This window comes from Stenella coeruleoalba, assembly GCF_951394435.1.
Source record: "Stenella coeruleoalba genome assembly, chromosome: 8".
NCBI lineage: Eukaryota > Metazoa > Chordata > Mammalia > Artiodactyla > Delphinidae > Stenella > Stenella coeruleoalba.
Window position 1 is genome coordinate 47,065,457 of NC_137154.1, and position 13,415 is coordinate 47,078,871.

At 39.6% G+C, this 13,415-nt stretch overlaps 1 protein-coding gene across 8 annotated transcripts in view; it reads left to right on the plus strand.

Annotated features, from left to right (window-relative positions):
* OVCH2 (ovochymase 2) overlaps positions 1 to 13,415 on the plus strand; it is a 200,445-nt gene that overhangs the window by 33,877 nt on the left and 153,153 nt on the right. For all 8 annotated transcript variants that reach the window (XM_079930577.1, XM_079930582.1, XM_079930583.1 and 5 more), the window contains exon 2: positions 5,736 to 5,804. The gene's annotated coding sequence lies outside the window, so the exon portion shown is untranslated. The remainder of the gene's footprint in view (positions 1 to 5,735; positions 5,805 to 13,415) is intronic.

A 13,415-nucleotide genomic window follows, 5' to 3' on the forward strand; every position in this document is an offset into this window, starting at 1 on the left:
CACTACCTATCTATTTTACATTTGGTAGTGTATATATGTCAATGCCACACTCTCACTTCTTCCCAGCTTACCATTCCCCCTCCCTGGTCCTCAAGTCCATTCTCTACGTCTGCGTCTTTATTCCTGTCCTGCCCCTAGGTTCATCAGAACCATTTTTTTTTTAAGATTCCATATATATGTGTTAGCATACAATATTTGTTTTTCCATTTCTGACTTACTTCACTCTGTGTGACAGACTCTAGATCTATCCACCTCACTACAAATAACTCAATTTCATTTCTTTTTATGGTGGAGTAATATTCCATTGTATATATGTGCCACATCTTCTTTATCCATTCATCTGTCGATGGACACTTAGGTTGCTTCCATGTCCTGGCTATTGTGAATAGTGCTGCAATGAACATTGTGGTACATGACTCTTTTTGAATTGTGGTTTTCTCAGGGTATATGCCCCATAGTGGGATTGCTGGGTCATATGGTAGTTCTAGTTTTAGTTTTTTACGGAACCTCCATACTGTTCTCCACAGTGGCTGTATCAATTTACATTCCCACCAACAGTGCAGAAGGGTTCCCTTTTCTCTACATCCTCTCCAGCATTTATTGTTTGTAGATTTTTTGATGATGGCCATTCTGACTGGTGTGAGGTGATACCTCATTGTAGTTTTTATTTGCATTTCTCTAATAATTAGTGATGTTGAGCATCTTTTCATGTGCCTTTTGTCCATCTGCATGTCTTCTTTGGTGAAATGTCTATTTAGGTCTTCCACCCAGTTTTTAATTGGGTTGTTTGTTTTTTTGATATTCAGCTCCATGAGCTGTTTGTATATTTTGGAGATTAATCCTGTCTGTTGCTCCATTGGCAAATATTTTCTCCCATTCTGAGGGTTGTCGTTTCATCTTGTTTATGGTTTCCTTTGCTGTGCAAAAGCTTTGAAGTTTCATTAGGTCCCATTTATTTATTTTTGTTTTTATTTTCATTACTCTAGGAGGTGGGTCAGAAAAGATCTTGCCGTGGTTTATGTCAAAGAGTGTTTTTCCTATGTTTTCCTCTAAGAGTTTTATAGTGTCCAGTCTTAATTTAGGTCTTTAATCCATTTTGAGTTTATTTTTATGTATGGTGTTAGGGAGTGCTCTAATTTCATTCTTTTACATGTTGCTGTCCAGTTCCCCCAGCGCCACTTATTGAAGAGGCTGTCTTTTCTCCATTGTATGTTCTTGCCTCCTTTGTCATAAATTAGGTGACCATATGTGCGTGGATTTATCTCTGGGCTTTCTATCCTGTACCATTGATCTATACTTCTGTTTTTGTGCCAGTACCATACTGTCTTGATTACTGTAGCTTTGTAGTATAGTTTGCAGTCAGGGAGCCTGATTCCTCCAGCTCCATTTTTCTTTCTCCAGATTGCTTTGGCTATTTGGGGTCTTTTGTGTTTCCACACAAATTGTAAAATTTTTTGTTCTAATTCTGTGAAGAATGCCACTGGTAATTTGATGGGATTGCATTGAATCTGTAGATTGCTTTGGGTAGTACAGTCATCTTCACAATGTTGATTCTTCCAATCCAAGAACATGGTATATCTCTCCATCTGTTTATGTCGTCTTTGATTTCTTTCACCAGTGTTTTATAGTTTTCTGAGTACAGGGCTTTTGCCTCCTTAGGCAGGTTTATTCCTAGGTAGTAAGCTTAACACTTTAAAATAATAACCCTGTGTTACTTTTAGTTATGATTCATAAACAATAATGAAAGTATATTAATATTTGTTTCTCATCTTAGGGAATTGCTACCCTCTCTTGACTTGTTTATTACATTTGGGAAAGTTTTAGTGTTTCCATTATAATTAACATGTTGCTGTTTTGGTTTTCGTTCCAATTATATTAACCTAGTTTTTATTTATTTATTTATTTTTTATTTATTTTTTTTCGGTGCGCGGGGCTCTCACTGTTGTGGCCTCTCCCGTTGCGGAGCACAGGCCCAGCGGCTATGGCTCACGGGCCCAGCTGCTCCGCGGCACGTGGGATCCTCCCAGACCGGGGCATGAACCTGCGTCCCCTGCATCGGTAGGCGGACTCTCAACCACTGCGCCACCAGGGAAACCCCTAGTTTTTATTTATATTTAACCCACTGAAATAACCTTACCTGATCATGGTGTTGAGTGTTTAATATATTGTTGAATTCAAGTGCCACATATTCAACTTAGGAGTTTTGGGTCTAGCTTCTGTGTGTGTGTGTGTGTGTGTGTGCGTGTGTGTGCGCGCGCGCGCGCGCGCTTGGTAATGTCATCAAGGTTATGATAGTCTCAAAGAATAGATTTGGAAACTATGTAAATGATACTGCTGCACCTCCCACACTTCTGCTGTTTTTAACAGTGGGATATGATTAGCATTATGCATAGTTCAAGTGCCAGGCACTGTGTTCTCATATTCCTGTTAGACTGTTAGTTCCTATTATACAGCCTCTTCCTATGTAATAGTGTCTTTTCAATTATAACTTTTTCTTTGATTAGATTTTCTAGAGGTGTTCTTATTTACTGAAGTTTTAAATAAAAAAACCCAGCTTCTAGAATTATTTGTGTATTCTATCATTTTCCTATTTTCTAAATAGTTTCTTCTTTTCTCCTAACTTCTGACTTACACATTTATATATTTTGTTGCTTTTCAAACATTTTGAGTTGAATGTGCAGTTTATTTATTTATTATTTTCTAGGTTTTATAATAATAGCTTAAATAATTATGCAGTTTTTCTGAGTACTGCTCTGATCAGAGGGGACCCTTATTCCCTTATTGTATCCATGATACAACTTTGATTTCACCCCAGTAAGGGGGTAGGAATGGAGTGAGGTGTACATGTATAAACTAGATCTAACTTGTTTGGCATATACATTTATGGTAAAATTATTTTAAGTATTGCTTTTTTATGTTCTCCATATTGAGATTCTATTTTTCTATTTTATTTTATCTTATTTATTTTATTTTCTTCAAGATTGCACTGTCAGATCCTCTGAGAAGATGAGATACATAAAAAATCTATCACGGGCTTCCCTGGTGGCGCAGTGGTTGAGAGTCCGCCTGCCGATGCAGGGGACACGGGTTCGTGCCCTGGTCTGGGAAGATCCCACATGCCACGGAGCGGCTGGGCCCGTGAGCCATGGCCGCTGAGCCTGCGCGTCCAGAGCCTGTGTTCCGCAACGGGAGAGGCCACAACAGTGAGAGGCCCGCGTACCACAAAAAAAAATCTTATCATTTCTGCCTGCATCTATCTAGAGCAGTTTAAATACATGGTGGTTGCCACCATTGTTATGACACTCCTAGCTCCACTTCTTGCAGAAACCAAATACTTTTAATTCTCAAATATTTAAAATATGTACTAAATGAAATATATTCACTGCACATAAATTAATACACAAATGTTCCCTGCATTTCACAAACAAACTGTGTGTACTTATCTTTTTCTCAGTGTCTCCCTCTAGGGAACCCAACCTTCACTTTATATGGACTAATGGTACAATACAGAGTGAAGATGTAAAAACCATTAATATTGTTCTATTTTTATTATGGAAAAGTTCACAGTGATCCAAAAGTAGACAGAATGTGGTAATGAACTGCTATTACACAGCCCTCAGATTCAACAATTACCAAGTTAATAAGCAAGATCACCTGTGGGCCAAAATACATAGAATCAAAGTATATAAAGCAAAATATCAAAAATGGGAAAGAGGGGCTTCCCTGGTGGCACAGTGGTTGAGAGTCTGCCTGCCGATGCAGGGGACGCGGGTTCGTGCCCCGGTCCGGGAAGATCCCACATGCCGCGGAGTGGCTGGGCCCGTGAGCCATGGCCGCTGAGCCTGTGCTCCGCAGCGGGAGAGACCACAACAGTGAGAGGCCCGCGTATCGCAAAAAAAAAAAAAAAAAAAGGGAAAGATGTCAGAATAATGGTGAAAGATTTTAATATAATATTTGACTCATGAATTAGCCAAAACCAAATAAAGATATAAGTATCTTTGAATAATTTAACATTTATTCTTTCAATAATTTTATAAAAATATTTGCCATTCAAATAGATAACACTCCTTTTTAAATATTTTTCTAAAAATTGGTAATGTAATAGCCATATAGAATATGTAATTAATTCCATGAAGTAGAAGTGTGACACATAACATACTCTCTGACTATAATTCAGTAAAGCCAGATTTATTAATAAAATGTTAGTTAAAAACAATCTAACCACTTGGAAATGGAAGAAGATTCTTCTGGTTTATTTTTGGTCAAAATGGAAATAAAAATCCCAATAAACTATTTTAAAGTTATCATCAATGCTAGAAATACAAATCAAAGTTTATGGGCTGAGGCCAAAAGTATTCTCAGAAAAAGAGTTTGTAGCCATATTTAATAGACACTGGTTATTCTTTTTTGGCCTTTTGGCATCTAAATCCCCTTCCAATGCTTTGGAAATTCTGGTCTTTCTCATTGTACTGGGAGGAAGAATACACCTTCCACTGAAGAGGTGGAAAATGCCAGGTATTTTTGTAACTTCCTATGCTGTTAGAGCCCAGACGTGCATCCTGTGTTTCATCAATCAAACATACCTTATGCAAACTTTGCATCAGAAGTTCTTAATACAAAGACACAGGGTAGCAGACGATTCACTCACTGCTAGTGGCAGTAGTTGCAGCAAGATCTAGTGGACAGTACAGCCTTCTGAGGGATCTGTTCTGCCTGAGGATGACCACACGATCCCTTCTGCATCTTCTTTCACCTCTTCTTGGAACCATAATTTGGGTTTGGTGGGCCCCTGAACCAAGGTCATTCCTTCAATAGGGTGGTCTGTGACATGGCATCTGGTTTGACAAAAAGAGTTAGTCCAAATGAACTGAGTCAGACCACATTGGGAACTGAAGTTAAACCAATGAGGTAAAGAAGGGGCCATGTGGTATCATGCCACCGATCAATCATTATGAAGATGTGGAAATTGTTAATATAATGAAGGTGAAAGAGTAGAAGTCATGAAATATGTGAAAGCTATACAAAGTAGATGGAAAAATAAGTGAGTTAATGGTGAAAGGAGGTGGCTTGGGTGTGTAACAGGTCGCTAACTGAATCATGTAAATGGCACCCACATACTCACATACTGGACACCCTTTTGCTCAAAACTTTCCAATGGTTTCCCTGCTCACTCAGAATCATTACCATGCTTACAAGGCCTGCATGCTCTGACCTCTGCTATGTCTCTGTCTCATTTCCCGTCACTCTCTTTCCTGCTAACTCCACTTAACCACATCTATTATACATCCTTGTTGTTCCTCCAGTATACCAACCACACTTCTGCCTCTGGGTCTGTGTACTTTCTATTTCCCCACTGCTTGGAGTACTTTCTTCAGATGCTCTCCTGACTCACTTCCTTCAGGTTTGTCTTCAAACACCACCTTTTCAGAGAGGCCTTGCCCGACCATCCTATCTAAAATAGCTGCTCCATCCCCATCACTTTCTGTGATGGGGATGGAATAGCTTTATCCTACTTTATTTTTCTTCTTAGTCCTTATAACCACCTATTTATTTATTTGTTTGTTTATTGTTTGCTTCCCCAATTAGAATGAGATCTTTATTTTTTGTTTTGGGGAGAAGGGGGAGCTGAAACAGAACTGTGCCTGGAATACAGTAGGTACTCAATAAATATTTGTGAAATGAATAAATGGACTGAAAATAGATTAATTACAAGATCTTTTTATCCTTCTTTACAGGTAGCTGATCTCCTCCCCGACTCTTACCATGTTTACAGAATGTTCATTAGCAAGGCTTCCAGGTCCCAGGTAAAATATTGAAAATTTATTAAAGCTTTTAAAAAAGCATTTTCGTTCTGATATTAAAGGTCAGTTAGAGAGAAAGTCTTTTCACTAATCACCTTAAAGCAAAGCTTATCCGTTGAAACTCTTCCCTACATACACAGAGTTGCTAAACAACATTGTAGTGCCTTACTTTTCAGGATGGACCAGAGAGGATCATCAGGCATTTGATAAAATCCTCTATGAAAGAGAAGCCAAGAGAAACAAACAGGAAGAAAGTCTTTGGGGAAAGTGGAGATAATACAAAGAACAGAAGAAAGCTGAGACAATATTGTATCTGTAAAATAAGAACAAGGGCTCCCCTGGTGGCGCAGTGGTTGAGAGTCCGCCTGCCGATGCAGGGGACACGGGTTTGTGCCCCGGTCCGGGAAGATCCCACATGCCGTGGAGCGGCTGGGCCTGTGAGCCATGGCTGCTGAGCCTGCGCATCCGGAGCCTGTGCTCCACAACGGGAGAGGCCACGACAGTGAGAGGCCCGCGTACCGCAAAATAAATAAATAAATAAATAAAATAAGAACAAAAAACTATTAAAAAGTAATGACTGGAGAATAAGAGTAAACTGCTATAAATTAATAATCATTGGAAAGAATATCAATAGAAAGATTGAAAAATAAAAATGAGTAAATTTTTCAGGAAGAGGGGCAAAAAGACAAAAAGAAAAGAAAAAAGAATTGTGATAGAAAACCAATTGATGTGCCTCACTGGTTTCTCCATCCTCTGCTGTCTGGTTGTGATAGGCAGAATTTTGGCCCCCAGGTTTTTGCTCCCTGATATTACTCCTGTGGTTATGCTATATTAATTGGCCAAAGAGGCTTTGCAGAAGGTGTAATTAAGGTTACTAATCAATTGACCTTAAAATAGGGATACTGTCTGAGTAGTTTCAGTGTAATTATGTGAGCCCTTAAAAGCTGAAGGCAGAAGGGCAACGCAGAGAGATTCCAAGCGTGAGAAGGATTTAGTGTGCTGTTGCTGGCTCTGAGATAGAGGGGCCATGTGCAAGGACCAGGGAGAGGCCTTTCAGAGCTAAGGGTAGCTGACAGTCAGCAGAGAAACCTTAGTCCTACAACAGCAAGAGACTGAAAAAAAAAAGAAAACCAATTAATGAGTTGCCACTTTTTCAATACCAATTTTAGAAACAGAAACGAAAACAAGAAGAAAAATTCTTATGAAAATTATGCAGGAAAATCCCAATGGTAAGAATGTGAGTCTTCAGATTGAAATGATTCTTTAGGTAAGGACCTCATTTAGGAATAAAACTGTAAAATATCAGAACAAAATGTGAATATTATTAACTTTGACAATGCAAGGATTAATTTGGAGATGATTGTTTTTGGGAGGTGGTGGGTGGAAGAACTGGAAGGTAGCGCAGGGGGGTTAATGTCTTCATTAAAAAAATGAAGCATTAGAGTATGTGAAGCAAGAAATAAAGTCTTTAGTAGATTACTCAATGTTACAAAAATATCAGTGGAGGATGGAGAAAAAGACAGGGATTGTGGAATAAGTGAGCAACATATTTTGTCATCAGAAGTTCATAGAAAATGCTTAAAGTGGATTAATAAATGGTAGTATAAGTGTATTATTTAGAAATATGATATTAATCACCAGAAAATGTAGCTAGAAGAGAAATGGTTGCTTCTGGGAAACAGAAAAGTTGTGGCTCAAAGGGACTCTTGCTTATAACCATGTGCATGAGTTACTCTGAAATATGTGTGTGTATCTTCATTACACATATATGTTAATATCTTCATTTTTGGTACACTTATATGCACATTGTAAAGAGTTAGTAGATATATAAAGAATCAGTATATGATAATGATGGTGCAAATTAATGTGAGAAAAAGTTGGATAATTCAGTAATTGGTGCTTGTTCTGTAGGCTTGCAATATAGGAAAAAAAAACTAGAGTGTTAATTTCATAGCATGCGCTAAAATAAATTCTAGCTGATTAACTAGAACTGACGAAGTTAAATGTAAAAAACTAAACTTCATAAATCCCAGCAGTAAAAAACAAAAAAAAAAAGGTAAGTTCCTTTTCAGTGGATGAGAAAGGAATTTCCAGGAAAATAATGAAATTATAAACAATGTGGCAGATCACTTTTATTACTTAAAAATGTAAAAATCCCTTGTGCCAAGACATCAGACCCCAAATTAAAAGGCAAACCACAAACTAGGAAATATTGTTATTAAATGTGACATTAAATGGACTAATATCTCTCATAATCAAAGATCTCTTATACATTTTGCGGGTTATTCTTTGTCCTACCAGGTCCACCTACCCAGCCTACTCTGTGTCCTGGGAGGCTAAACCTTATGGACTGTGTCAACCAGGCTCCCTTGACCTCTGTCTTCCATTTGGGTTCAGCCAATGGGAGACATGGCAGGAAACTGGGGAACAGGAGGGGAGAGGGACCAGGATATTTATTCCTCTGGTTCCCTCCCTTCTGGATTACATGGTTTGCAGTGATTGTGTTCTTCTCCCCAAAGTCATGGTTCTTGATGGTTGTCCCTTCCAGAAAGCTACTAATTTTGCTGGATTCTGGTTCCCTGTCCCCACCCCCATGTCTCTCAGGGTGGTAGTGGCTTTCCAGTGATATTAGCCCCGTGTGCTCCCACATCTCTTGTTGCTTTCCTATAATACTGCCCGCACCACCATTGTAAAAGCTTCCTTCATTAAGCTGTTTTAGCCACTCTCTTGTGTGTCCTTCCAGACCTTGACTGTTATACAAGAAAGAAACTAAAACTGCGAAACACGATACATGTCGGTAAAACTCTAGAAATTGCTACCCAAGGTTTGGGAAATGTTCAGTCTTTCTAACCACATCATTTCACACAGTAAAAAAAGAAAATGACATACCATTTTTTTTCACCCATCAAATTGAGTCATATTAAGGCAAATGACAATTCTTGAGGCCTGCGAGTTATTCCCAGACTATCTTGTTCAAAATATAAATTGTTATATCCTTTTTGGAAAACAATGTCAGTACGTGTGAAAGATCCTTACAAAATAGCTGTACTTTTTAACCTAGGAATTTTATTTCTAGGAACCCAAACCAAGGATAATAATCAGAAATTACAGATGACGATCTACATCTAAAATGTTATAAATAACAGTGGAAGAGATGGAAATGAACCAGTGAACCACAGTAATTGGCTATATGAAAATTTTTTAAACTTTACGTAATGAATAGGTTATGCAATCATATAGAATTTTTTTCATAATTTGCTAGAATGCTCACAAGATAATATAAAGCAATATAGCAGGATATAAAAGAGTACATAGGGCTTCCCTGGTGGCGCAGTGGTTGAGAGTCCGCCTGCCAATGCAGGGGACACGGGTTCGTGCCCCGGTCCGGGAAGATCCCACATGCCGCGGAGCAGCTGGGCCCGTGAGCCATGGTCGCTGAGCCTGCGCGTCTGGAGCCTGTGCTCCGCAACGGGAGAGGCCACAATGGTGAGGGGCCCGCGTACCACAAAAAAAAAAAAAAAAAAAAAAAAGAGTACATAAACTTACATGTCACCCAATCTGCCTCTGGAGCTGACAGTCATTTCCTCTGGTTAAATTGGGCCCTCCCCCTAGGACTATAGCTCTGCTACCTCTTCCTGAGTTTCTCAATAAACTTAAAAATAGAGAACTATACTAAACATAAATAAATGAATAAATCTGTGCTCTACTCACCCTGAAACACATCTAAAAGTTTTGGACTTAAGACAAAACTGCTCCATTGCATGTCAGGATCTGCAGATGCCGGAGAGAATGGTTGTTACGTCTTCAAGATGCTTTCTTACTTTTTGTGAGTCACTCACTCAAAAATGAATTTTATGTGAACCACACAGTTCATATTTTTTTTTTTTTTTTTTCGGTACGCGGGCCTCTCACTGTTGTGGCCTCTCCCGTTGCGGAGCACAGGCTCCAGATGCGCAGGATCAGCGGCCATGGCTCACGGGCCCAGCCGCTCCGCGGCATGTGGGATCCTCCCCGACCGGGGCACGAACCTCCCGGTCCCCTGCATCGGCAGGCGGACTCTCAACCACTGCGCCACCAGGGAAGCCCCCACAGTTCATATTTTAAATGAGACCATTCCATCATGTACTACTAATTTTATAAAGCTCCTTTCAGCTGGTTTTATCTAATGTTGTTACCAGAAACGTAAATTTAATTTTATTTATGTTATACACACATTTTAGGAAAAACTGGAAGGAATGAAGCAATATTATTTACAATGGATTCTTCTGGGCTGATGAGGTTACAGGTCATTTATATCATTTAAAATACTTTCTGATATTTTCAAATGAGCATGGTTAACTATTACAATATGAGATAAAACTTTGAGAAATATAAAAGAGAATGGAAGTCAGAGTAACTGAGAACCTTGGGTGTGGTAAAGCCCAAGCCATTTCTTTAGCCTCAGTCACCACACAAATCCTTGTCTGTCACTTTTAGTCCCACTCAGAGTAATTTTGGGTTCATTTCTCCTCTTTACTCTGTCTTTGTTTTCCTCTGTCTCTTCTATTCCTTTTTCTTTATTTGTTTGATTCTTTTTTCTTTTGCACTGTGATGTTTTCTTTTCATGCCATTTTTTCCCCTCTTCATTTCATTTTCTGACTGTAAAGAGCCCCAGTGGGTGAAAAAAAAGAAACCCATGCATTAAATTGGGCTTTATCTCTCGTTCTGTAATCTGCGAGATTGCAGAGGCCAGCGGTCACACTTACGTGGAGAGTGGGCATTTATTGAGTGCCATGTGCCAGGTGCTGCTGGAAGTGCTTTACACATTTTATCTCATTTAATCCTCCGTACACCTATGAAGTTGGTACTACCATTGATCCTATCAGTATTTTATGAAGTTGAAACAGAGTTGACATGAGTGGTGGACCCAAGATTTGAACCCAGGCTGCCTGATTCTACAGCCTTTAATGACTCTGTGATCCTGCCCCTTGTTCTGGTCAGTGGGCTGCTGGCTGCTGGCCCCGCATCTGACAGGGTGCTATGAACTTCTTCCCAGTGAAGGGGAAGGTTTGTTGTTTTAGGGGAAAGAATTCTACTTTCTTATTCTGCTGGGTCCCCCATTCACTTAATAAAGGGGGCACCTCAGAATTTAAAGGCTTTTGGAGACTGTACTGTATTTACTATACATAGACCCTGTAAATGCTTTCTGAGGTTTTTAAAGCACTTACTTTCAATCAGTCAGCCTTGTAACAACATTATTTAACCAATAAAGTCAGTCAACCTCAAGGTTCCCTGATATTTTCTTTAGTTACTACCTCTTCCCATCTGCTTTCTAATGAACGTAGTTCCATTCCTAGAGGATGTTTATGGAAACACACCTTTCTCCCAAAACGTACTTGGCTTCTCCCTGACACACAGGTAGAACTGACAGCTCCCTTCTTTTGCTCCTACTGTGCCCATACAGTCTTCTATTGTAGCACACGGGACTACAGTCTCCTGCGCCCTTACCCCCCAACTCTTCTCACTTATTAGGCTGTGAGACTCTTGCAGACAAGGGTCATGTCTAATTCAGCCTATCCATGCAGCACCCAGCCCAGGGCTGAGGAAATGCAAAAGACTGTTTTTGGAGGTAGATGTGTCATCCAAAAGGGGCCATCTTGTGAATTCAGCATCATTCATGCATAGAAACTCTCTCTTTGTCCAAGAGTTTACCTGATTCAGGGATTCTGAGTCACCCACACAAAGCTCATAAGAGACTTATGGATACAGTAAGATGCCACTTTACTCAGTTCTTATAAGAAAAATTAGAAATCTAAGTTCAAGTGACCTGGAAACCCTCCTTCCCTGATTATCTAGTGAACCTGGAATTGCTATGATGTAGCATTAAATGGCAGGGGGTTCTGGTGTCTTGCTGCATCCATTCTCCAAATCAGGAGGACCAGATATTTGGGTTGGACCCACAGGACCCCTCTCCCATGGATGGTTTTCAGATGGCACTGCTATCTGTTCTTTTGTCAACTTTCTTGCTTCCTTTGCTGACACATTCTCCTTTTAAATTGTTCTGTGACTATAAAGTATGAAGGATCCTGTGTACTATTCTATAAGAACCAGGACCATAGTATATGAGCAGAAGATGAAATGGACACCAACAAAAATGAGAGAAGCTGAGTATCCAGAGATGATGAAGATGCATTTCCTGCCCTCAAGGAGCTTACAGTCCAGTGGGAGCAAAAGACACCTAAACAACCACTTGCAACATAGGTATTGGTTGCAGTGGAGGAAGCCTGTGGAGGAGAGAGTGGGCGATTTCCTTTAGGCCTGGCCTAATATTTTTGTTTTTGCATTACTTCTACTAGGTTTGTAATTTTAGGCTATCACTGCTTTTATAACTAAAAAAGGTACACAAGTAAAATCACCTATGGAAAGCAGAAATAACACGCGACTTATGTAGAATTTATAAAGGCTGGACAGCCTAGACCGTGCTGTGACCACAATGCTCATTTTTTTCAAGGGGGTTCAAGTGCTGTAACTTTCCTAATAATATCCTCATAATTTTCTAAACAGGAGGATTAGTAATAAATCTTGGGGGAGAGTTGCAAGAACCCATTTTCTCAAGTTATTTAAAACTCAGACTTGACAAACTCTCCCTATTTATACCACAGTATGAACCTGGTGACAAGACATTCACAATTGCAAGCACATGCAAGTAAGTGGCTTCTGGCTGCAGTGCCTCAGATATTTTTTGAAAAGTTATTTAAAAATGATAATGCATAGGTGTTATATTTGGCTTAAGGAAGTTTAAAAAGTTAGACTTGAAATTGGCAAAAGGCATGTGTAATATATCTGACAGGTTAGTTCAACTTGAATTTTAAATCAGTATTTTTAAATCAATATTTTATCATTATATGCTTGAATTCTGCAAAGTTTTTTTTTTTTTTGCGGTTCGCGGGCCTCTGACTGTTGTGGCCTCTCCTGTTGCAGAGCACAGGCTCCGGACGCGCAGGCTCAGTGGCCATGGCTCACGGGCCCAGCCGCTCCGCGGCATGTGGGATCTTCCCGGACCAGGGCACGAACCCTTGTCCCCTGCATCGGCAGGCGGACTCTCAACCACTGCGCCACCAGGGAAGCCCTGAAGGTCTGCTTTTAAGGCCATGCTTTTTTATTTTTGGAAGCGAAATCTTCACCTCCCAGACCATACCTTTTTTCCAGACCCAGCATGATTGATTTTGTTTGCTTGGCATGCAGGCATCTATTACATAGTTCCCAAATGTGGATTTATAGATGTTATCAGAAGTCAGTTGCAGGTTTAATGAAGTGATCACAAATGCATAGCCTTCTTTTGATAAATTTAACAATTTAATACGCAGGGAAATGTGAATAAGCCAGGAGATAAAAGCTTACCAGACAGTGTTTTAACACCTAATTCATTAAAATACAGCAGAGAACTGAACTCTTAAAGCCGATAGAGCTGTTATTTTGTGCCTGGAGACACAATGGGACCCATCTGTGATCTGTAAATATAAGAAGGAAAGATAGTCCAATATTTGTGAAAGACATTTTTAACATTTCTTTATAAAAATGATCCCTCCGATATAAAAATATTGATTAGACATTCGTTTCCATTTGCTGCTCCAT